Here is a 24,858-nt window from a genome sequence, read left to right as displayed (position 1 = left end):
AATTTTCCCTTTAACCTACATCAATAAAACTATCAACATTTAAAAGTTTAAAATCAACTATAGCTAAAAGAAAATATGAACTTTTAGATTGTTAGAAAATATTAGACTGACTTTTTAAGCAATTTATATACAAGATGGAAAGATTTTGCTTTATGGTAAAAACATTTTTATTAAAATGTTTCATTCCCTCCCCATTCAAGTTTAGTAACTGACCAGTAACCATGGTACCCACAGGCTTCTCCCCATCGGCATTCTCGTTCTGCCCGAGGTTAACTCTTCTCTTAGTTTTTACCCGTAATTTATGTTCTTTTTATTGTAGATCATTATTCAAGCTTTTTGTGATTTGAATTTTTATGAATAATTTCATAGTGTAGATATTTTTGAAACTGCTTTCTCTCAATATTTTTGTTTTTGAGTATTCTCCATTCATTTATTTATTGATTGATTACATTGCTGAAGAATATTTTGTTTAATGAATAACTTACTACGATTTATTTATCCATTTTTTGATTGGCTATTTTAGATTTTTCCAGGTTTGTTTGTATGTTTTTAAACTGTGCTTTTTTGAAAAGTCTTATAAATGATATGCATCTACAATAATATACAGAAATGAAATTGCTAGGGTAAAGAATATACATATATTCAATTTATACAATAAAGTCAAATGATTTTTCAAGGGAATAATACTAATTTCCATATAGCAAGTGTCTTCCATGGAATATGGCTTTTATATTTACATTATCACCTTTGATATATAAATGTTTTAAATGCCAATATAGTGGTATTTATCAGTCTTTTTCTTTGGGAAAAGGAAAAGATTATATACCATTTGCATATGAGTATTTTCCTATAGTGCCTTATGAAAGCTTTATTTCTTTACAACCATATTGGCCAGAGCAGAAGAGAAATGACACACTAAATTTTTCAAAACAAAAGCAAGATCTGTTACATTCGTGGGTAGAGAGAGCAGGAAGGAAGAATGTATAGATTAACTGGCAGCAGGAGACAGACTCACAGACATGGCCCATTTGTTAATCTTTAGCAGTGTACGCCCTATGGCTTCTCACAAATAAATAAAACTTAATCATGGGTATGTTTTGGTAAATAACTTGTTCACCCTTGTTTTATGGGGTTGGGCTATGATGTAGTAAAATCTATCAAATGAATAATAACAGCAGAGGAAAGAATTGATTTTTTGACAAATATCAATGTATGGTTGCCATTTATTTGAGAGATTCCCCTTTTTTCCGGGAGAGATAGAATGTATTTCTTTTAATTATGTGGAACATTGACTTTTTTGATAACTGAAAATACCCTTTAAGAAACACTTTACTATTTTATAGGAGATTTCATGTTTCAGCCAGAGAACATTTCTGATAAACTAAATGCTGTAAAGTTTTATCAACTGAACATTTTCCCTTTGAACTAAAATTGAGTATGTTATTCTGCAAAAGTTTCTACTGGGCATAATACACATATTTTAAAGACAAATGAAGATGTTCTAATTTGTATTAATGGCTATATTTAAAACAGATAAATATAAGACTGAGACCCTTATGAAAAGTTGTGTTGTATGGAGTTAGATTTTCTTTATGAGGAAGTGTTGAAGGAATCTCTCTTTTGGTTTTAACTGTTTCACGCTTTACCTGCTATCATCACTATGCCCTTGCCTTAGTCTTCCTCAGGGAGCACTGTCCACAGGGGGTTCAGGAGTTACTCCAAACCTGATGATGCAGCATAGATAAAGTCAAGGGAGCTAATTACTTTGAAAGTTACTTTTGGAGGTGGTTACTTTAATGGATGCCTTTGGCCAATAAATCCTCCAAAAACAAGCAGAAATCATGAGACAGGTGATTTCCTAGAAAAGATAACAAAAGAAATTCTAAGGCATAAGAAAAGAGCATCTGAAAACTGGGGTCGGTGTGGGGAACAGCAGCATCTTAAGCCACCTGAACAAGCTGTGGAATGAGATCAAGGCAGTGGGTGGGGGCTCTGAGTGTCCACTGCTTAACTGACCCAGATTCTTGGTTCAGCCTTGTCCCAGTGGAATGTTCATTCCAGCTAGAATTAGACAGCATGCTTTCAAACTTTGGTTGTGCTTCCAGGCAACGGTGTTTTTGTGGCAAGATACTTAAAAGTTTAGTGCTTTTGTTTTTAGTTTATTTTCAATAAACTAAAAGTGATTATGAAGTCAGAATTTCTTGATCTTTTTTGTACAGTAAAGATGACTATTAAAATTTGAAAGACCTGATGGTGGGCAAAGGAGGGATTGCGAATGTGTGAAGTACAAACATTATTTCAAAATCTACAGATTTAGGTGTTTGCCAGAAAACACAGCAAAGCCTGGGACAATGTGCTTACTTGTTCGTAGCCCATATGCGCCAGAAGTGGGTCCTCTTTTCCCAATGTCAAATAAAGAAGGATTCCCCTCAGTGGCTTTCTGTCTTCCTTATTCATCTCTAAATCTACCCACCCCCCACAAAAAACCCACAGTTTAATAGGCAGGCTTTACCTAAAAGCTAGGGTTGAGTCGGCATTCCTAAAGCAATCTCCTTGAGTAGGATTACTGTGATTTTTTTTTGTTTAATCAGGGCAAGCTCTGATTAAAAAAGGATGGAGTGAGCCATATAAAGTACTTGGGGAAAAGATACACAAATTGATGTTTTGTAGAAAGTAGCGAAGGAGTGAAAGCTGGCCAGGTAACAAACCATGCTCATTCCACTATGTTTGGTATACATGTCTGAAAAGTGATTTTCCCCTCCAAATCATTTATGAGGTTTTGTTATCATTATAATTGACCATTTTATTTTGCAAGGCATACTTACTACACGTCTTTTTTGAAAGGAGATAGTGTTAACTGCTTTTATTGTGGTGTCAAAAATCCAAATGTAGTAAAATTTAAAAAATCAGATAAATAAATAGTATTTAGTAAGTTTATTATGCATATAAGAACAGTTCTTAAAGTGGGACCTTCCAATTTCAAATACTGATATGAAGCCCAGGGGCATGAAGTTACAGGATGGCTTATAAGGTGAAACCAGGAAGTTGTTTACACTGTATTTTTTTTCTTTTTTTCTTTTAATTGTTGTTCAAGTACGGTTTTCTGCCTTTACACTTTATAATGATTGTTTACTACAGTGGGAATTTCCAAATGCCAGGTGATTGGTTGAAAATGATCACAGCATAACATTTTCAGGGAGATGACAAGTTTCTTTTATGTTTGTCAGAGACATTTGTAACAAAACAACCTAAGTTTCACTTAAGTTCATGAAGTAAAGTTCATTAAGTTCATTTAGTTCATTATGTTTACTTATGTTGCTTAAATGGTTTGTCTGCTCAGAGAGTTCTCTAATGTGATCTCTATTTTGTATTTAGTTGTTACAGTGGTTATTATTCTCCATTATATACCAACATTGAATTATTCTGTTGTATACTTCAAACTAATATAATGTCACATATTATAATATTTAATATAAATGGGATATAATTTTAACTATATCCCATTTAAAAAAATGAGACAGGGTAGAAAAAATAAACAAAGTCTATTTAGTAAAAATAAAATGGGAATTTCAGGGGAAATGGGGGATTTAGAGGAACATATATAAAGGATACATGGACAACAACTGAGAAGGGTGGAAATGGGAGGGAGGGGGGAGCACGGGGGGTGGGATGGGATGGGAGTAATAGACAGAACACTGTACTTGAAAAATAACTAAATACATTTTTTAAAAGTAAATAAATAAAGTAAAATTAAAATGTAATAAAATAGTTTTCAATTTTACATAATTCTATTACTTTTGAACAGATTTACATGCTTTTGATTCAGCTGAAATTGACATTGAGTCTGTTTTCAAGTGCCAAATAAACACATGGGTGGTTAAAACACTGAAAATTTATAAACTTTGGAGGCAGAACTCTAAAAATGAAAATTTATGTAAATTAGATCTTTTTGCAAAATTTCATATATAAAATATAGAAAATATATTGTATCTCAGTAATTATATATAGTTTCACCCTTATTATAAAACACATAATAGTATAGTTTTTTTTCAAATATTTATAAATTCTGTCACCATTTCTTTCAGTATTATTCATTTTACTTGGCTCATATGGTTTGTGGACACAGAAATCTAACGATAGGAGCTTACATATAGCAGCTGAGCTGCTGGAGTCTATGCAAAGCCACTTCTGGTTTCTGAAGAAATTATTAATGGTTTTAATCAGATCAACTTGCAGATAAGATGAAAGAGGGGCAAGTATTTTTCCAAGAGAGGAGCTGCTCTGAGAATAAATTATTTCCTTAAAGACACAAAGAAAATTGTTGTTTTCTCTGCACAACCCTTAAACCTATCAAGATGTGGTTTTAAATATTTTAAAATAATGTTTTAGGAAGCCACTACATATGTAATGTGTATAATATGTATATGATATCTTTCTGAGATGACAGTATTCCTTATTTATTCTTTTTTTTTTAGTAAAACAAGGGAATCTATGCAATGTATCAGATATATAGTCCCATTAAATGCTGTTTCTGAGTATGGAAACAGCATTCACCAGAGTGACTGCTGTTTTAGCTAGTCCAGCCCTACCATAGCCAGGAAATTGTGACCAATTATGAAGGAAAACATATCCATCAATCAAATCAAAATTGACAGCTATCCCACCTCCACCATTAAAAATACAGTTAGAAAAATCATATTCCTCCATCTGCTCCCTTTTCAAAAGGCATCAAGAGTTTTGATTTCCCCTCCTGTTTACACTACGATAACTAATAAGTATTGAGAAAAGATTTTTAAGCAAGTATCTTTCTAAGGACAAGATTTAATGACTTAACTTAGGCTCACTAGAGAAACTGAAAAAAATGGAAATTCCGATATACTTTTCCTGTGACCTGAAAAAATTATTAGTATTTCTCATGGCATTGGTAGATTTTTCTCAGGTGGTGCTTTGAAAAAAATTGTTTTATTTACTTTTAGAGATAGGGGAAAGGAGGGAGAACGAGAGGGAAAGAAATATTGCACACCCCCAGCAAGGGACCTGGCCTGCAATGCAGGAGATGAGTAGAGCATGCGTGAAGGAGCAGAGAGAATTTCTCGAATGAAATTCTGGATGAAGGAGTAAAAGATGGTACTATTCTAGGCACCTAAACTATAATTGAGCAGATGAAATAAAATGTATAGGTGTGAAAAAAAAGAGGCTTAACCACAGGAAAAAATACATTATCTCCCATTTGCTGTCTTAGGTTTATTTCAAGTAAAAAGATAGATTTTTAATGAAACAGAGACGGTTTTATCTTATTTATATATATGTCTATACTTCTCATATGTAAATATGCTTGGATGCTATTTATATAAATAGAAACACTTTCCCCATATGAAAATTTTAAGCTCTTGAAGTGAAGAACTCTTTTTCTGCTATTATCCTTATTGTCCAAAACATTGCTCAATGTTATATCTCATCTTTAAATTCAGGACTATGCAACTTCCCCATTATGCATAGTTAGCCAAACTGTGAGGTAAGGGCACTGTTCTTCAGACTGCCACATCTACTCAAGACTTGTGACCTCAAAGAGTTAGGGTTCAACTGCAAAGTCGGAAGGCAATGTTCATACCTTGCTACCCTGGCTTCTGTTCACCAACTGCCAGTTCAGGGATTTCCTAAAACCACCCTTAGGTAGAACAATTCACTAGAATCACAGATGATTCTGAAACTTATTAAACTCCTGATTACATTTGCTACAGGGAAAGGATACAAATTAGAATGAGCTAAAAACAGAGTCCTATAGGATAGGTCTGGGAGGGTTCCAAATGTGAAGCTTCCATTGTTCTCAGAATGGCAGCAATTGGTGACAATGAGCCCAGAGCGTTGCCACCTCAGGAAGCTCACTAAAACTTTGGGGACCAGAGTTTTATTGGCCTTCCATTACATAGGCATGATTGGTGATTAACTGCCCATGTGGTTGAACTCCATCTCCAAAACCCCCTATCCCATCCATAAAGGATAAGCTGATACCGCATACTGGGAAGTCTCTACTCTAAATCATGTGAATGGCCCCCATCCTAAGACTATTAGACTATACCCACCCCCACTCCAATCATCATTTTAGCATCAAGAGGAGCTCACCTTGAATAACAGACACTCCTATTACTTACGGAATTTCAAGGATTTAGAGGTAGCTCTCAAGGGCCAAAGATGAAGGCCAGGCCCCTCTTTGAGCAAGGTGGAATTCCTTGCTCTTCACATTTCTAAGATGCTTTCCAGTCATTTTCTCATCAGTACTTTCTAACTTTTGTTTCTAATCCACTTGGTACCCAGTTTTATATATATAATTTCAAACAAGTAAATTATATATTTGTTATAATGACTGTATTTTGTATATATAATAAATGTAGAATTATTTGGAAAATATAGCCTGTATTATATTCATAATAATGTCATTAATATATTATCTGCAGCCATAGATATATTTTATTGCCTTCACAATAGTTTTTCTCACACTAAATTGCAGCAATTTTCTGTAGCCCTTAGTCATAACATTTTAGTGCAATCATAGTATGCTATTTCTTTTCTCCCATAGTCACCTTACAGATCCCATTAAATATCTAGTTAAACACATTCATTACCATACTTATGGAATGTTTTAATAATGAACTAAATAGCTCATTTCATTCATTTTTTCTATATTTATTCTACATATTATACTTCTATTGTATTCTATGTTCAGTATTCTTTATGTACTCTATACTTGTATTCTAACCCAAGTCCCAGTCTTCTAGATTCAGAATGTATCATTGGTATTTCTCAAATAAATATTTTGCCAGTGTATTTATAGTTGCTAAAGATATTTTCTATTTTTTGATGTTCTATAATGATATTTAATCAGTAAAATATTTTTCATCTTGCTTCTTTATGATATTATACTTTTTAACAATTCTTGATTCTGTATAATGTTTGTGCAATCAAATAGAAAACCAAAGAGTTGCCTTCAAAATTTCAAGGCCATGTCTGTGGCGGTCACTATTCAGTTGATATTTGCAAAGTACTTTAACAGTAAATGCACTTAATGTTATTTCTACTCATCCTAGCTAATAATTTTCTAAAGAGAATAGTTGATAAAAGAAGCAAGTTAGTGTTTAAAATGTATCCATATTTTATAAATTCTTGTATATAAAAGAATGAGTCAACATTATAATTTCTGAAGCCACTATGGGTACATTATAACAAACCTCTGAAAATACCTATAAGAAGAAATAAAATGAGGATGTGAAATATACTTAAAATAAAAACTTAATTACAAAGTTTAAATTATTCATTTATTTTTTCCGAGGATATTTATTTATCAAATATCAATGCAAGGCATTTTGTTAAACTCTTGAGAATTTTTTAAATATTAAAATGTAGTTTATTGCTTCTCCCTCTGAAGAAGAAATCAACAGTACTTGGCTTTATTTTATTTTTAAAAACACATACCTTTAAGATTATTAGATAGTTATTTGTCAATGTGCTTAACTTAATTGATTGCCTTTCCACCACAGATCTTTTGGTCCTTGTCCTTTTTTCTTTGAAGGTATTGAAGAAGAAAACCACCTACCTCAGTATCCATTGGTGCCTCTATGCATATATTATCTTAGTCTAGCCCAAACTTCCTTAGAACAGCGTTTCAATCTGACTCTTTCTATCCAATCCTTTTTTTTCTTTCCCTTATAGTTCCCAGAAGTCTCATATATGACAAAAAGACTTTCCCTGCCTATGCGTGCTGTCTCTCCTTTATGACCGACAGACTTTTCCTCCCATAAGTCTCTTATAGATTGAACCCTGCTTCTTCTTTTTTCTTCTTTTTCTTTTTTTATTTAACTCTTGTTCAAGTACAGTTTTCTGTCTTATATTCCCAGCCCTGCCCCCCATGCTCCCCACCTTCCTCCCGTTTCTGCCCCCCACCTTAGTTATTGTCCATGTGTCCTTCATACTTGTTCATGTGAGTCCTTCCCTTTTCCCCCTGCGATTCCCCTCTCCCCTCTGGACCCTGTCAGCCTGTTCCATATTTGAGTGTCTTTGGTCATATTTTGCTTGCTTGTTTGTTTTGTTGTTTAGATTCCTGTTAATGGTGATATCATATGGTATTTGTCTTTCACCGCCTGGCTTATCTCACTCAGCATAATGCTTTCCAGTTCCATCCATGATGTTGCAAAGGGTAGGAGCTCCTTCTTCCTTTCTGCTGCATAGAATTCCATTGTGTAAATGTACCATAGTTTTTTGATCCAGTCATTTACCAATGGGCATCTAGGTTGCTTCCAACTCTTGGCTCTTGTAAATTGTGCTGCTATGAACATTGGGGTGCATAGGTTCTTTTGGATTGGTGCTTCAGGGTTCAGAAGTATGATATACTTCTAACAGTGGAATTGCTGGGTCAAAAGGCACGTTCATTTTTAGTTTTCTTAGAAAGTTCCACACTGTTTTCCATAGTGGTTGTACCAGTCTGCAATCCCACCAACAGTGAACTAGGGTCCCCTTTCCCCACAACCTCTCCAGCACTTGTTGTTTGTTTCTTTGTTTATGATAGCCATTCTGACTGGTGTAAAGTGGTATCTCATTGTGGTTTTAATTTGCATCTCTCTGATGGCTAGCAATATCGAGCATCTTTTCATGTGTCTCTGGATCCTCTGTATGTCCTCCTTGGAGAAATGTCTGTTCAAATCCTTTCCCCATTTTTTAATTGGGTTGCTTGTGTTCTTTGAGTGGAGTAGAGTGAGTTCTTTGTATATTTTGGAGATTAAACCTTTGTCTGAGGTATCATTGGCAAATATGTTTTCCCAAGCTGTTGCTTCTCTTTTTATCTTGATACTGTTTTCCTTAGCCATGCAGAAGCATTTAATTTTAATGAGATTCCATTTGTTTATTCTATCCTTTATGTCCCTTGCTCTAGGGGACATATCAGTAAAAATATTGCTGCGTGGAATATCTGAAATTTTCCTGCCAATGCTCTCCTCTAGGGCTTTAATGGTTTCAGGGCTTATATTTAAGTCTTTTATCCACCTTGACTTTATTTTGGTGTATGGTGTAAGTTGGTGTTCGAGTTTCATTTTTTTGCATGTAGCTGTCCAGTTCTCCCAACACCATTTGTTGAAGAGGCTATCTTTACTCCATTTTATGTTACTGCCCCCTTTGTCGAATATTAATTGACTGTAGAGATTTGGGTTTATTTCTGGGCTCTCTGTTCTGTTCCATTGGTCTATGTGCCTGTTTTTATGGCAATACCAGGCTGTTTTGATTACAGTGGCCTTGTAATACAGTTTGATATCAGGTATTGTGATCCTTCCTACTTTGTTCTTCTTTCTCAAAATCGTGGCTGGTATTTGGGGTCTTTTATGGTTCCATATAAGTTTTTGAAGTGTTTGTTCTATGTCTGTGAAATATGCCATTGGTACTTTAATAGGTATTTCATTGAATCTGTAAATCGCTTTGGGTAGTATGGACATTTTGATGATGTTAATTCTTCCAATCCATGAACACGTGAACCCTGCTTCTTAAAGAACCTAATCTGCCCAATCTTGATTCTGAAAATGAACAAACAGCATTTAATCAACTTTATAAGAAACAATAATCTCCGTTCTACTAATATTTTTAACCATAAAAACACCTTGAAGTCTCAACCAACTTAAAAATCCTTAGATCTATGAATTCCTGTACTTGCAGTGGCTCTATTTATAGTCAAATTGTAACGATCGATTTTAACTTGTCCTAAGCTCAGTGTCACTACCATTTATTTAAGGCAGCCATCTAGTTGTATTCATAGAATGTTAGGAAGACGAGAAGGTTATTTCAGAAAGACATGCATATAACTACCTGTGCAAAACCAAGGCTAGTTTAAGTGTGTAATGAGCAGAGTTGGAAAAGGTAGGAGCTAGGCTTGATTAGCACTTGCTCGTTACCTCCCCTGAAACACCTCTACTCACAGTAAGTTTCTCAGTCATTTATTTCTTCCTCCCAAGACTGGGAATTCCTGGAGGATACGAATCAGGTGTCTTGTCTCTGTAACTCTAGATCCTATCATAGGTAAGAAGAGATCAGTTAATGTTAGTTTAAGGAAAAAAAAAGTACTAAAAACAGGAAGAGAGGAAAAAAGAAGGGAAATACTTTACAAGAGGAGTCATGAAAAGAGTCTATAGACATTTTTAAAAAGTAAAAGACAGTTACTTCCAAAATAGATATAAGAAAGACAAGAACATTTGAAGTGTATGAGTTCACTGATGATTATGAGCAGCTAGAAGGACTTTCTGGTGGAAGCAGGGCTTAGTATAGATTTTGCTGAAAGTGGAGGACTAAAAAGAGTGACAAGAAAGTAGAGTGCCTTTTAGGTAAAAGTAGAGACTGGAGCCTCATTTGAGAATGGCATGCTTAAAGCAAAATGAATAGTCCATATTCAGCAATACAGAAAATGCAAATAGAGATTATACGATACTTTATACTGTGATCTTGATTTTGATAAGGATATTAAAATTCTTTCAGTCAGTCTGAATGTCAATCAAGCAAGCAATTCTAGCAAAGGAGCATAATCATATTATCACTTTAAATACAGCTCAGTTATTTTTTTTTAATATAATTTTTATTTAATTCTTGTTCAAGTACAGGTTTCTGTCTTATATTCCCAACCCTGCCCGCCCCCCACCCCATGCTCCCCGCCTCCCTCCCATTTCCACCCCCCACCCTTAGTTATTGTCCATGTGTCTTTTATACTTGTTCATGTGAGTCCATTCCCTTTTCCCCTATGATTCTCTCCCCTCTCCCCTCTGGGCCCTGACAGCCTGCTCAGTTATTTATTTGTTTATTTCTTTTTTGCCTGAGAACATATACTGCTCAAACCTTTTAGAATCCATACACTCAGGGGGAAAGGAGATGATAAGCTCTCTCTAGCTATTTGGATTAGTTGCATCAATACTGATGATCAAAGGGTGAAGAGGTTGTAACTAGCTCACTTTCAACTTCAACTCTGAAAAAATTTCTTGTACCTTGACTTTGAGAGAAGAAATACCAGTCTCTGTCTGTATACTTGCAAATGGCATAAAGCCTATTTTTACAAGCTTCCCATAACATTTTGGATAGTGTTATTGGAAAAAGAGAAAGTTGGAAATGGTGAAAAAAGAGACATTAAATTTTTTGTGTTTTTTTAATAAAATAATGCTTCTACAAAGCAGCTTAAAAAGTAAAATCATAAAGATTTCAGAACTTTGGCATTGCACTTTTTACGTATTCAGTATGGTTGAAAGGATTAAGCTAGCTACACATGCTCTTCTAGATTTTGTCCTAGTCAGTTAAGGAGTGATCTTATAGCAGGCTAAATCTTAATATCCAAAGTATGAAAAAAGAGATTGTAAAAATTTCTTACACTCATACAGATGTTTTCCCTTTTGGTATAGCTGAAACAACCTTCCTAACAGATGTTAACCTGAAGTTTTTCCATTAATGCAGACACGTAGCTGTGTATCACAGGCTATAGAAAATAACAGTTCCAATTATTATCAATTTTTAATTCATACTAAGACAAAAATTTAGCAATATCTTAGTTTGTTCTCTGGAGTCTACAAAATACATTTCATTTGTCTTCTACTTGACAGCCTTTAAATATTTCAGCAGAGATACTCTGAGGCCTCTAAGTCTTCTCTTCCTTAGGCAGAACATACATCCTCCTACTTCTAATAACACTTTCACTGACAACCTTTGGTTTATTATTAGATTTTTAAAACAAGCCCTGAATTTAAAACAATTCTTCAGATAAATTCTGAGTGGTAGAGGATAAAGTGAATTTATTTCTCTGAACACAAGAATTCTATTGACTCTCTTTGTGGCCAGATCCATTTTGTAATAATACTTAATGAATTCAGAGTCAATTAAAATTTTATATCTAAATAACACAAACTGCTTCTCATCCAGGTTCTCCTCCCCTGTAACTGTGTAGGTAATATTTTCCATATCCATGTGGAGACTGGCATATTTATCCTTATTAACCATCATCATTTATAATTTTGGCTTATCTTTGGAGCTTACTGAGAACTATCTGGACAAGGATTCCATGCTTCATTTAGCACATTGGGAACATCTAGGGTTTTGAGCAACTTGCAAGTTGATGAGTTTCATGAACAATTTCAGGGATAAAATGTGCAGGTGGAGTTGAAGTACAGAAAAATTGGATGTAGGAGGACCTGTTGGAAAATAATTGCCATAGTCCAGGTGATAGGGGAAACCATCCTACAAAAAGATGGTAGCAGTAGATTAGATTATAAAAGGACAACAAAACTGCAAACTAAGAAAAATGAGTGACTAACTAGATGTTTGAAGTACAGTAATGGGAAAAGGTGGAAAGCAATTGTTAGGTTTTGAATTTTGGTGTTTAGAACCTGATAGTAAATTTGACAGATAGATATACGGTGGCCCAAAGGAAAAGGTGATTGAAAAGAAGGATAAGAATTTTGACTTAGATGCACTAACTTTGAAGTGATGATGATGAAAACAATCAGAAATTACCTAAATAAGTGTAGGTGATGGGGGAAGATTGGTCTAACTCACAGTGCTCAGTTGAACACTAAGACACTTGATAGTCATCTGTGCAGAGATGGTATCTGAACCCCAAAGCACAGGCTCATATTTTCCTAAGTCAAACATTTTCACAAAATTACAAGCTCAGGGATGCTAGAAGTTATATACTAGCCTAGGGGAAAACACAAGAAAGTGCTATGGAAACACATAGAAAAGTTAACATGCTAGAGAAACATCAGTTGATAGAGAACAGATTATATCAAACTTCTTTTTTAAGTATTAAGTCTTCTTTAAAAATGAAGACTTCCAGTTTAAATTTAATTTAATTTTTAAAAGACTTTATTTATTTATTTTTTAGAGAGAAGGGAAGGGAGGGAGAGACAGAGGGAGAAAAACATCAGTGTGTGGTTGCCTCTTATGCATCCCCTACTGGGGACCAGCCTGCAACCCAGGCATGTGCCCTGACTGGGAATTGAACTGGTGACCCTTTGCTTCACATGCTGATGCTCAATCCACTGAACTACACCAGCCCAGGCCAGTTTAAATTTTAAAAGATTAAATATAAATGGTAATTCCTTTTGTTAGTTAAATCTTCACTAAGATATTTTTTAAAATGGTGAGTTTTCTTTACTAATTACTAGTACATTTTATTTTCTAATCTTTCTCTTTAAGAAGATAAGCATATCACCAAGCTCCTTAAATTTTCATCAATTCAAAAACATAAATTTATTTATTTATTTATTGCTTTCAGTCCTAACACTCACAGTTAAATAATACGAATAAAACCAACTGGGCTGATTGTACTTATGGAACCAAGGTTTATTTTAGAGCCCGTCCACATGTTCTGATCTCTTCCTGGGACTTCATTTATCGATATGTGTAGAAAATTATTCTTTATAAGCTGTTCATTGTGTCAGTGGGAAGAATGGAGTTTCAAAAACAGAGTGTGTAAAGTATTATTATCGCTAAGTTATTTTATTTTTTATCCCTGTTTCTACTTTAGAAATGCTCAGCACATCTAGCATAGAATTATAAGAAGATGACTTTCATGGAAAACCAAAAATACAATCCCTTGTTATGAGTTTATATTTACTGATTGTCACAAAACTATTTTTTCATATTTTGCTCCTAAGAGATGTTAACAGATGACATAAGATGGTTGTAGAAGAGGTTAAAGGGGGATTAAATGATCATGAAGAAGACTTGATTTTGGGTGTTGAAGGAAGAATGCAATATATAAATAATGTATTACAGAGTTATATGATTTAAACCTGTATAATTAAACGATGTCATCTCAATAAATATTGCATAAAGGGAAACTACTAAGTTTTTGATAAAGGTATAGACAGTGGGGGCTCTTATTTATTGTGGTTGAAACAGTTTGGAAATTCCTCAGAAAGCTAAACATAGAATTAGCATATAATTCAGCAATTCTACTTCTAGGTGTGGACCTGGAAAAATTTAAAGTGGAGACTCAAACAGATGCTCGCACACTAACACTTATGGCAGCATTAGTCATGGTAGCTGAAAGATTAAAACAACCCAAATATCTATCATCTGATGAATAGACAAGAAGAATGTGGTATAACCTACAGTGGAATGCTAATCAGCCTTAAAAAGCAAGGGCATGCTGACACATGCTTCAACATGAATAAACATTGAAAACATTATGCTAAGTGAAATAAGCCAAATGTAAGACACAATATTATATTATTCCACTTACATGGGGCACCTAACCTAGGAAATCCATATAGATTGAAAATAAAAAGAGGTTACCAAGGGTTAGTCAAAGTAGGGAGTGGGGTTTACTGTTTAATGAATGGGTGGATTTTCTCTTTGGGATAATGAAAAATTTCCTGAGGTAGATATTGTTGATGTTTGTACAACAATGTGAATGCACTTAATGCTGCAGAACTGCGCACTTAAAATGGTTAAGTGCTAAATTTTATGTTATGTATATTTGTGATTATTAAAGAAACAAACAGACGAAAGCTTCGTTTGTGCAAAACAAGAATTCCAATGCTGTCGGCTCTATTCCTGATAGAGGACAAATCTAAGAGAATGAGCTCTACCCACAGACACCCAGGAACCCTTTTCCCCGCAGGGATGAGGCAAAATGGGATGACTGGGAACAGCAAGTTGTGATATGAGGTTCAAGGCGACACTGGCACCTGCAAAACTTCCCTTTTACACCCCTTTATCCCACCATATTCCTGCCCGAGCTCCTTATTTTGGCTTAAGCCACTCACCATGTGTCCCTAGACTCATCAGAGACTAGACTTGCAGGGTGTCCAGCCTTTTGACATCCCAGGGCCACATGTTAAATACACAAACACTAACAAAACCAATGGGTAAAAAAAAAAAAAAAGTTTTAAGTAAATCTAGGATTTTGGGTTGGGCCCCATTCATAGCCATCGTGGGTCACATGTGGCCCCACAGACTGCGAGTTGGACACCCCTGGACTAGAGTCTAAAGAAACTAAAATCTTAGAGACTGAAGTCTAAAAAAATTAAACTCCTAGAAACCGAAGTCTAAGAATCTACAGACTGAAGACTAACTATCCATTCCAGGATCTTTCTCCCTACCCCTCCCTGCCTAATGGCTAAATTCTTTACATTCGGAAACAGGATGTCAACTTTGAAATGGGAATTTCGTTTTGAAATGATAAACGTGTTGTAATATGGAACAACATCACTGGCCATACTTCACCAGACATTTGTCCACCTCCTCCTCTCACCCCGTCCGTTGGGGCTGGGGAGTGGAGACTGCAGCCTGAACCCTGGCATCCCTTCGGGATTCCCAGAAGGGCCTCAGCTAACAGCTCTCTCTCTTCTCTCACTGGTAAGGGTCCTGTGGTTGGGTGGCTCATGGCAGAATTCTAGGCGATGAACAAGAAGCCTCGGAGCCTGAGAGATGCTAGGTAAATGAGATTTGGTTTAAAGAAATGAAAGATGACACATTAAGGAGAGGCATATTCCTCAGAGACACAGTTCTGAAGATGACTTGATGGTTTGGGGAGCATCCCAGGGGGAAGCCTGTTAGGCACATGCTGAAGATGGCAGGGCCACCTAAGCAAAGGAACCTAGGCTACTATGTCACTTCAGAGTCCTTTTCATCCAGGGGCACTTGGATTGAATGGAGACGTACTGGCTTCACAGAACCCATGAAATTTTAAGACCTTCCCAGTTCCAGTTGAGTTTTTTAAAGGTCTTACAATTAGAATCTATTTCTTAGTTCTTATAAGTGAGAGGATCCCTCTCTAAAGGGAGAGACCTTTCAGTGCTCTCCTCTGCCTGCCTGCATTGACCAAAACACAAAGGAGAGAGGCACCTTGGGGAGAACGGAGATCTCCGAAAGCTGGAGGCAGGATCAGGCTTCTGTGTGGCAGGGGAAAACTTTAAGTCAGGAAAATGAGCTGCACCCGGGCATGAGGGCCGTACCGTTATGTGTTGACATGCTGATGTGCAGAAAAGGGGGTGTGGCATTACACTGGTCTGATCTTCTAGGGTTTGGATTTGTTTTAGTTTAAAATTTACTTATTCATTTTTTTACTCTACATATATTGTTTTTTCAATTACAGTTGATATACATATTATATTCGTTTAGATGTATAACCCAGTGAGTGATTAGACGTCGTATAACTTACTAAGTGATCATCCCAATAAATCTAGTACCCATCTAACACCATAGATAGTTATTATAATATTATTGACTGTATCCCCTTTGCTATACTTCATATCCTGTGACTATTCTGTAACTACTGATTTGTACTTCTTAATCCGTTCACCCATTCCCCCAACCACCCTCCCATGTGGTAACTGTCAAAGTGTTCTATGTTTCTATGAGGCTTTTTCTGTTCTGCTCATTTGTTTCTTATGTTTTTAAAAAAGATTTAGTTTTTGATAGAGATGTATTTATTGCCATTTTATTTATATTTTTATCTTTTTTTCTTCTCCTTAAAGATTACGCTTTAACATTTCATGTAATACTGGTTTGGTAGTGATCAATTCCTTCAAGTTTTTTTCTTTCCATGTCCAGGAAGACCTTTATATATCCTTTGATTCTAATCCTCTAGGTATGTTGTAGGGCCAGGTGGGGCCTGGAGTGTCTCAATCTCCAGACTGGTGTTGGCTTCAATCAACACTTTTGACTTCCCCAATTATATTGCACATGCATTTTTTTTCTGTTTGAGCTATGAGCAGATCAAAATGAGATCTGGTCTCTAGAATCTGGATAGCTTCCCCCTACCTCAACCTAAGTGGTGATCTGGGCACTTGTTAGAGATGGAACACTCCTCTGGGCTCCATGTTGTCAGCTGTGACTCAGAAATACTGGCAGCCAGAGGCAGAGCTGCCAACCCTTCAGAGCAGGCGGAGCCTGCTGACAGCCCCAATATATATCTTCCTAGCTTATTCTGGAGCAGCTGTGTAGTGCTCTGATGGTGTTGTTTCAATGCTTCAGATGTGCCCCTGGTCCCTGGGAAATTCTTGCATGTAGTGCTATGGTGGTTTTTATATCGAAGAACTTATATATATCCGTGAGAGAAAAGTGCTACCTAAAAGATTTTCTGCCCGCGTTCAAGTAACAAAAAATCAATGAAAAGATTGTTCTACTAACACAAGCCAGTAAGGCCCTCAAGTTGCCTGTGGTGGGGGCCAACATTCTGAAGTTATAAATGTTGTGTTTGGGAGTGCTTAATAAAAAAAGTGAACAGGTCTTCACTTTTGGATATTGAAGAACTTCTCAAAAAATGACAGAAACATGAGTCCCTCAACTTTTACTTTATGGATTGATGATGAGTTGCCTCAAGGGCAGACAACATCACTCAAAGATTCAGAAAAATCCTTCCAATCCCAAGTGACTAATAAAAAATCTTAAAAGCTTCTGAGAACAGTGTAGAACAACCTCATAGGAAAATAATGGAGGATTCAAATAAAAATCCTCATCATAGGAAAAGTTTACCACTGTCTGCCCAAGAAACTGCAAGATGGAAGCAGAGTGAAAGAAACAAATGCCTGAAAATGTAAAACATGTGACTGTCTCAATACCATAAATGGTAACTAGAGGCCTTGGAAAATCTTGGAATAAAACAATGATGACTATCATGTTTGCTTGACCTTTTGAGAAAAACATCACATGAATGGCAACCTGGAATTAGAGAAAAAAATAAATTAGAAAATGGAGGTCAACTAGGATATCGATCAGGATTTGATGTGAAGAAACTCAGAGGCTCTTGTTTTCTTTAAGAAGCAAGAAACCTCCAGAAATTACATGAGTAAAATCACATGAGTGAAGAGCTTAGAGGATAAATAAGATGAGTATCTTAAGTCTGGAAATGCGAAGCTTAAGAGAGAGGTTCAGAAGCTTTAGCTGAAATTTCAAATATTGCCTAAAGTACATCAAGAACACATAATGCGATTTCAGAGAAAATAAAATGAATAAATTCACTGCTTAGAAACAGAGAGGAAGAAAAACTTCCCAATATAAAATGGTGAACTACACACATCAGTAGGGGAATGTTGACAGGAAGATGGCTGAAGACATGGACGAAGAATTAGAAAGAACCATTTTCTTCTTTCAAAACCAGATACATGTCCATGAGTATTTTTTTTTCCTTTTTGCCTGAGTTGTTTCTGTGTGAATTAAAGGACAATGCATTCTTTAAATTTAAAGGTGTAGTTCTTTACTACATATAAAACAGTGAAATTGAGTGGAATGTGCATTGGATCAAACACTTCAGTAGATCCTCGTGTGTTGAAGCTCACATCCTCTTTCCTAAGGTCATTTCTACTTGTACCTAATTCCTTTGTAATTAATGTTGTACAGCAGTATGTCTGTGCATTTTTGTTGTAACACTTTTACGGGAGCACAGAAAAATCACTTGGTCATCTGAGTGAGTAAGGATTTCTTCTGACATGGAATTTGCCTAGAACTTAATATGGAAACATCTTAGGGCAGGTTGTGTTCTTGATAAGGCAAATTTTCTGGTTTTGATAATAATAAGCAACTTACTAGAAGCATTTTTATTAATGTAACCAGCTTAGTTATTAGTAAGCCTTCAAATGCATACACTTCAGTTTATTTCTGTGAATATAATCTATTTTGACATGTAGACATATCTTGATTTTTGGATTTCTAACTTTTGGAAAACTTTAAATAAGCAATAAATTTCTTCTCTTATCTAACACAGTATCCAAAGCTGCCATATGTGTGTAGCTGAACAATGCTGGAATAAAGACTGTGTTGATATGATATGTTAAAATTCATTGCATTAAAAAATAATAAAATATCGCTTCTTGGCTTTTGGGCTAAGATCCAGTGTAGTATCTGTTCTTATCAGTTTAAAAAAACAATAAATATTATACATTTTGTCAGTTTTGTAACTCAATTATATATTGTGTGCAAACTAATCAAATGTTAAACACTGGTCTGCACCAACTGCATGGTAAAAAAACATGGAATTTTACATGGAAAAGAAAATCTTGTAGGGCTCTGCAATATGTTAAAAAAGGAAAAAAGGACTCATGGACGTGGACAACAGTGTGGTGATTGCTGGAGAAAGGGAGTATAAGGGCAATTAAAAATACAATGAAGATTAATTAAATAATTTACTAATTAATTAAAGAAATCCATGCATCTTTTCTTGAAACTTAGCACTTCTGAAAATCAAATATAGAATAACTACTAATACTTAACAAAAATATCTTAAAAAGTAAAGTTTCATCCTGACCTTTCAAGTATTTTGCTATGAAGTATTATTGATGCTGAAAACACAGTTTGTAGCAAAACTCATTATTATTACATTATCAAAGTAGATATATAGATAAATATATACTCATTAGACAATCCAGAAATATGAAAATGATAAACTGTTTTTTCAGGATGGGTGAAGCCCATCCTGAGGGCTTCATCCTGAGGTGAAGCCCAATTATTTGTTTTGTTTTTTTGCAAGGTTCTTATCCCAAGAGATTGAGATTGATTGCTTCTTATAACTCATGGTGACAGAAAGATTTACAGTTTTTGATCATAGCTTGTAGTGTAGGCATCAGCACTGTGAGGTATTATATGGAAGACGGCGTGCATTTTCAGATGAATTGGTCCCAGGGAGGATGTCTGGTGAGCTCCCATCTTCGAAGTGCAAAGTCACAATTTGTTCTGACATCCGGTGGCACTGCTTGGTCAGTCCCTCTGGTCATACATTTACTAACAAGTTGATGGATTTTTTTATACTAACTGCTTCCAAATTTTATTGAGAAAAAAACTCTTTTTTGATGTACAAAAAAGTAAAATGTAAAGAACAATATTCTACATGGAGAAAAAAATACCTAAGACAAAAATCTATAAATGAGGTGACCAATAAATCATACATGAGTAAACCTGTTGAGTTTGTTGTCCTTTCAAATACAAGTGTAGTTATAGGAAAGGGCATACATAGAAGTAAGTATCATTTGAACTCATACTGAATTTATGTAGCTTTAAAAATTTACCTACTGTGACTATGGTGAAATAATACCACTTTCTATAATCATTATAGAAAATAATGACTACAGTGGCTAATCTGTGAAAAATAGGACATTCCGAATGTAGAAGTTATGGATATAAATAGAGTTGATGTTTATACTCATGTAGTATTTTTTTGTATTATATTGTTGTTAATATAAATGGACTTTAGTGTTTTAAACATCTCTATCCATGTCATCCTCCAATGGTGACTTAGATAATATTGGATCTTTTATTTAAATAAAAAGATAACATTTATACTACCTAATTCTAGAAGGGCCAATGAAATGGAAATAATATCGTCATAGGATGACATTAAACAAATCTATATTTGAAAATACTATCCAAGGTATTATACCACTATCAAACTACAATAAAAGCAATTATTGCATCAATTAAATCACAATGAAACTAAAAATAGAAATAAAAATACTTTTAAAGAACAGTAACAGGCAAGTATCACGGTGTGGTTGCAGCTGGGCAGTGGTTCGCTGCTGCTGCTGTGGTGGCCGAGCTAGTCCTGTATGTGACCTGGGTCTCTGAGCCCTCTCAGCAGGCCCCTCCCCCTTCCTAGGGGCCTGATGATGCGGGGGAGGCCTGATGGTGCAGGGGAGTCCTGATGCTTCCAGGCCTCTGTTGGCTGCATGTGGAACAGGAAGAGTAAAAGGGTCACTTGCAAAAGGCTGGAACTTTAACTTGACTTTCACTAGTGTTTGTCTGTTGTAATTCATTTTCTTTGCTTATTGACAGGTGTCCTCCACCTTTCTTGAATTTTCTTCTCATAGAACCTAATCTGGTTTTGGTAGAAGAAAACAGTTCTTTCTAATTCTTTGTCCATCTCTTTGGCCATCTTCCTATAACGTTTCCCTTCTGATATGTTTAGTTCATCTTTTTATTGTATGTGTGGGTATCTGGTATGCACATTTAAACTGTAGAGATAAGTATTCAGATTTAAAAATATAGAATACACCTTTGTTTATTATGTGCTAATTTTCATTTATTTAGCTTGTAAACTTAAATTTGCCTTGGAATTTTAGAAATTTGAAACATTCAAGAATTTATCTTGGAAATATTACATGTCTTCATCAGACTACCTCACCCTTTTCCCTCCCTTCCTTCAAAATAACATTTTTTCTCTTTATCTAATGTCTGACTTTACCATTGCATTTCATCTTTCAGCCCAAAGGACATAATGGCAATTTTAGTGATTACTTACAGATTTGTATGCTGTGTATATTTGTGTATATGTTATCCCCCTCATAAGAAACAATTATAAAAAAAAGATGATTGAGTATTTTAATAAACTCAGACTCTAGAAAAAAGTGAAGGAGAATAGTTAGGAAGGTAATGCCCATTCTTATAGCACATACTGGAAAGTATCACTCATGATTGTGAAAATTAGGTATTTACTTTTTGCGATGGCTATTCGTTTGCCTCAAATTCTGAATAGACTATAAATTTCTATAAATTTTGAAAAATAATAAACCTTTAAGGCAAATCTAAATAAAAGTATCCTTCTATTTAATTCTATTTTGAAATCCAATTTCTTAAGTCAAATATTACTAAAACATACTACAAATTAATTTGGGAACATCTGCATTGAGTGATAGCCTTTTAAAAATATCATCCTGAGTTTATAGTGATATAAACTTCAAATCTTTAATATCTATGGTAATACTGCTTTTGTGATTTAAATTTCTTAAATTCAAGAATATCCTTTACTTCTTGACTCAATAGTAGACTGACACAAAAGTAATTAGGAAACTATCATTCCTTCATAAACTGGAAAGCCTTTTCTGAGCTAAGTGCTTACTAAAAGCTTCTACATTTCAAATAGAATAAGATTGAACTAAATTTATTTATGTATGGGTCATTGCAAAATATATAAGCCATCATATGTATAGAAACATTCCAGGCCTTTACAAATAATTGAATAATGAATTGACTATAAAACCTAAACACTTGCAAAAAATTCTTTCAAGTATTTAATTGTTGGGAACCATGTAAGAGGTAATTTTGCATCTATTTCACTAAATTTTTATTAAGGTTTTTTACTGTATCAGTCATGAGAGTGTAGGACATTTGGACTGCATCTTTTTAATTCCTCTCCAAAGCTATTTCACTACATCATCACTACCTGTGCTTTGAAAAAGAGGCAATACTAGAAATTTCTGATTTAAGAATATTTACTGAATATTTGAAATGTTTACTGAAAGATACTACCTATTTTTATTTATATATAAACATTCATTTTTACAAAAATTATAAAATAACAGAAATGTTTTTATACTAGGAATTCTGACCTTTTAATATTAAACAATGACAATCAATATATTGTGTATATTTTTATTTTATTTTGTTATAATTCTTTAATTTTTGTTCAAGTACAATTGTCTCCAATTGTACCCCACCATAACCCCTTGCTCCACCCATGCCCTCCTTTCATGCTTGAATCTACCTCGTTTGACTTTGTCCATGGGTCCTTTCTACATGTTCCTTGATAGCTGTTCCCCTGTTTTCCCCCATTACCCCTCATCCCTCTCCCCTGTGGTTACTGTCACTTTGTTCTTTATCTCAATGTCTTTGTTTATATTTTCTTAGTTGTTTGTTTTGTTGATTAGGTTGCACCTGTAGGTGAGCTCATATGGTGTTTGTCTTTTACCAGCTGGCTTACTTCACCTAATGTAATGCTCTCTGGTCCCATCCATGTTATTGCAAAGGATACTAGCTCCTTCTTTCTTTCTGATGTGTAGTATTGCATTGTGTAAATGTACCATAGTTATTTTATCCACTCATTTACTGGTGAGAACTTACGTTGCTTCTAGGACTTAGCTATTGTAAATTGTGCTACTATGGACATTGTGTATATTTTGTCATTCCTCTTATAAACTCAAGTCAAATTTAATATTTAGCTCTAAAATAACTCTTGCTGTACATGGTTGCATTTTTTCTATAGATGTCAGGAGTGTATATTTAACTACCTGTATCCTCCACATATCCAAGAATAAACTCATGATATTCTCTTCCAAGTATCGTCCTGCTTCAGTGCTGTCTTAGGAAATGAGATCAACCTCTATATATGTAGAAATCATATGTAAACACAACATTTTTCCTCATGCTCCCACATAAAGCCTGTCAATTTCACCTCCTAGATATCATTCACATCTCTCTACTTCTCTCTCTCCAGAATCATAATCTCTTGACTGAGCTATACTTGTCTTACTCTGGTATTTTTATGCCATGTCTTTTCATCTTCCAAATTTGTCTCTATACACAAGACATTTTCTAATTAAATATAAAATATGATCATACCATGACAGTTGTTTAATCTAATTAGTGGCTTCTTATTGATTTAGAATACAGACTCAAATTAACAATATGTCCCTTGAGCTCTGTACAATTCAGCCCCTTCTGGTCATTTCAGTTCCACACTGTTTTACTCTCCACATCATTGCTACTCTGTTGACCATGGCCTCACTGAAGGAACATATTCCTTTTCAGAACCTTATAGTTTTTTCCACCATATTGGAATATACCTTTTTCTCACCTCCATCTTTTGTTAGTGGCATCCTTTTAATCTTTCAAAACAAAGTCAAATCATCATTTAATAAAACCAGTTCTTTCCTCTTTACAAGATCATGCCTGGATGATGTTTTGGTCGAAAAGAAAGCTATTGAGCCATGATGTTTAGGGTTTCTAGAAAGAGAACGTGATCAGTATTTGCTATCTCTTTCACAAACATAAGGGCATGAAGAGTTAATGAGTAAAGATTTCATGAGAAAATTGAGATATCAGGATTGAAGTGCAAAATAGATATACTGAAGTATAGGGAAAAAAAGATAGCTCTCTTGGAAAGTATTGAGGTAAATACTGTAGTTGATCACATACTTCATATTTCCTTTCAGATGAACATGATGACAACACATTTGTAAGACGTGTAGAAAGATCCAATGCACTAAATATAGCGGGGAGAATCAGAATGCCTAACTCACAGAGGAATATACAAGAACTTCAGTGTTCAAAGAGATGAATAAAAAAGGCATCAAGTCTGAATGTCAAAAGCCTATCTAATAGTTCAAGTTAACTTTAAAATAGACTTGGGATGGGTGACAAAATTAATATTTTAATATCTAGCGTAGCTTTTGTGTGGATTATTTATTCCATAACTTCTGAATTCCATATGTGTTGAATTTTGAGAAAGTAGGAAAAAATGAAATGTATGTTCTACCACACCAACTACAGAGATTTCTTCCTTGTTTTTCCACCATCATACCAAGGCTAGATTACCCAAAATCCTAGCCTTAGAGAGACACACAGAAGAGATAAAAAAGCAATATACGTGATGAAGTTTGCCCTCTTCCTTGTGAGTAGAACATGAAGCAGGGGTCATTCTCCTAGGAATGGCCTGGGCCTTTTTTCTCTCTCAAAAACATGCATTTTTTCTTTTTTCTTTTTTCCATACCTGAAGGAGAAAGCATATTTGAAATCTCCTTGAGGAAGTACCACTTGCAATTAGATGCTACTTTTGCCTTGAGATGCTTCCTTGAGGAAGAATAGATAGAGATGCGACTAATTGTCATTCCATAAAGTTTAAAATTAAACAAGCACAAACTATTAGCTAAAAATCAACTATTTGGCTTCCTTTTATTACCTAAAACACAATTTGTGGCTTTAACCTAGAGACCCGCATTATAGAAACTTATGTCTGTAAACTCTGCAGAACCCCTTTTGACATTTTAAGTCACAAATATTTTGCATTATTCTTAGTAATTATCTCAAATGCTTTTAGAAGAAGAGTCTAACTGGTTTTTATTGTTTTATTCAGAA

General features: G+C 34.8%; 1 protein-coding gene and 1 pseudogene across 2 annotated transcripts in view; both read left to right on the top strand.

Moving 5' to 3' along the window:
* CADM2 (cell adhesion molecule 2) overlaps nt 1-24,858 on the top strand; it is a 1,088,167-nt gene that overhangs the window by 413,257 nt on the left and 650,052 nt on the right. The window lies entirely within an intron of this gene.
* On the top strand, nt 18,820-18,975 carry LOC118995886 (uncharacterized; annotated as a pseudogene).

Source organism: Sturnira hondurensis, unplaced genomic scaffold, assembly GCF_014824575.4.
Source record: "Sturnira hondurensis isolate 20B ecotype Veracruz unplaced genomic scaffold, ASM1482457v3 Scaffold0010428, whole genome shotgun sequence".
Taxonomy (NCBI): domain Eukaryota; kingdom Metazoa; phylum Chordata; class Mammalia; order Chiroptera; family Phyllostomidae; genus Sturnira; species Sturnira hondurensis.
This window is presented reverse-complemented; position numbering and strand designations above follow the sequence as displayed.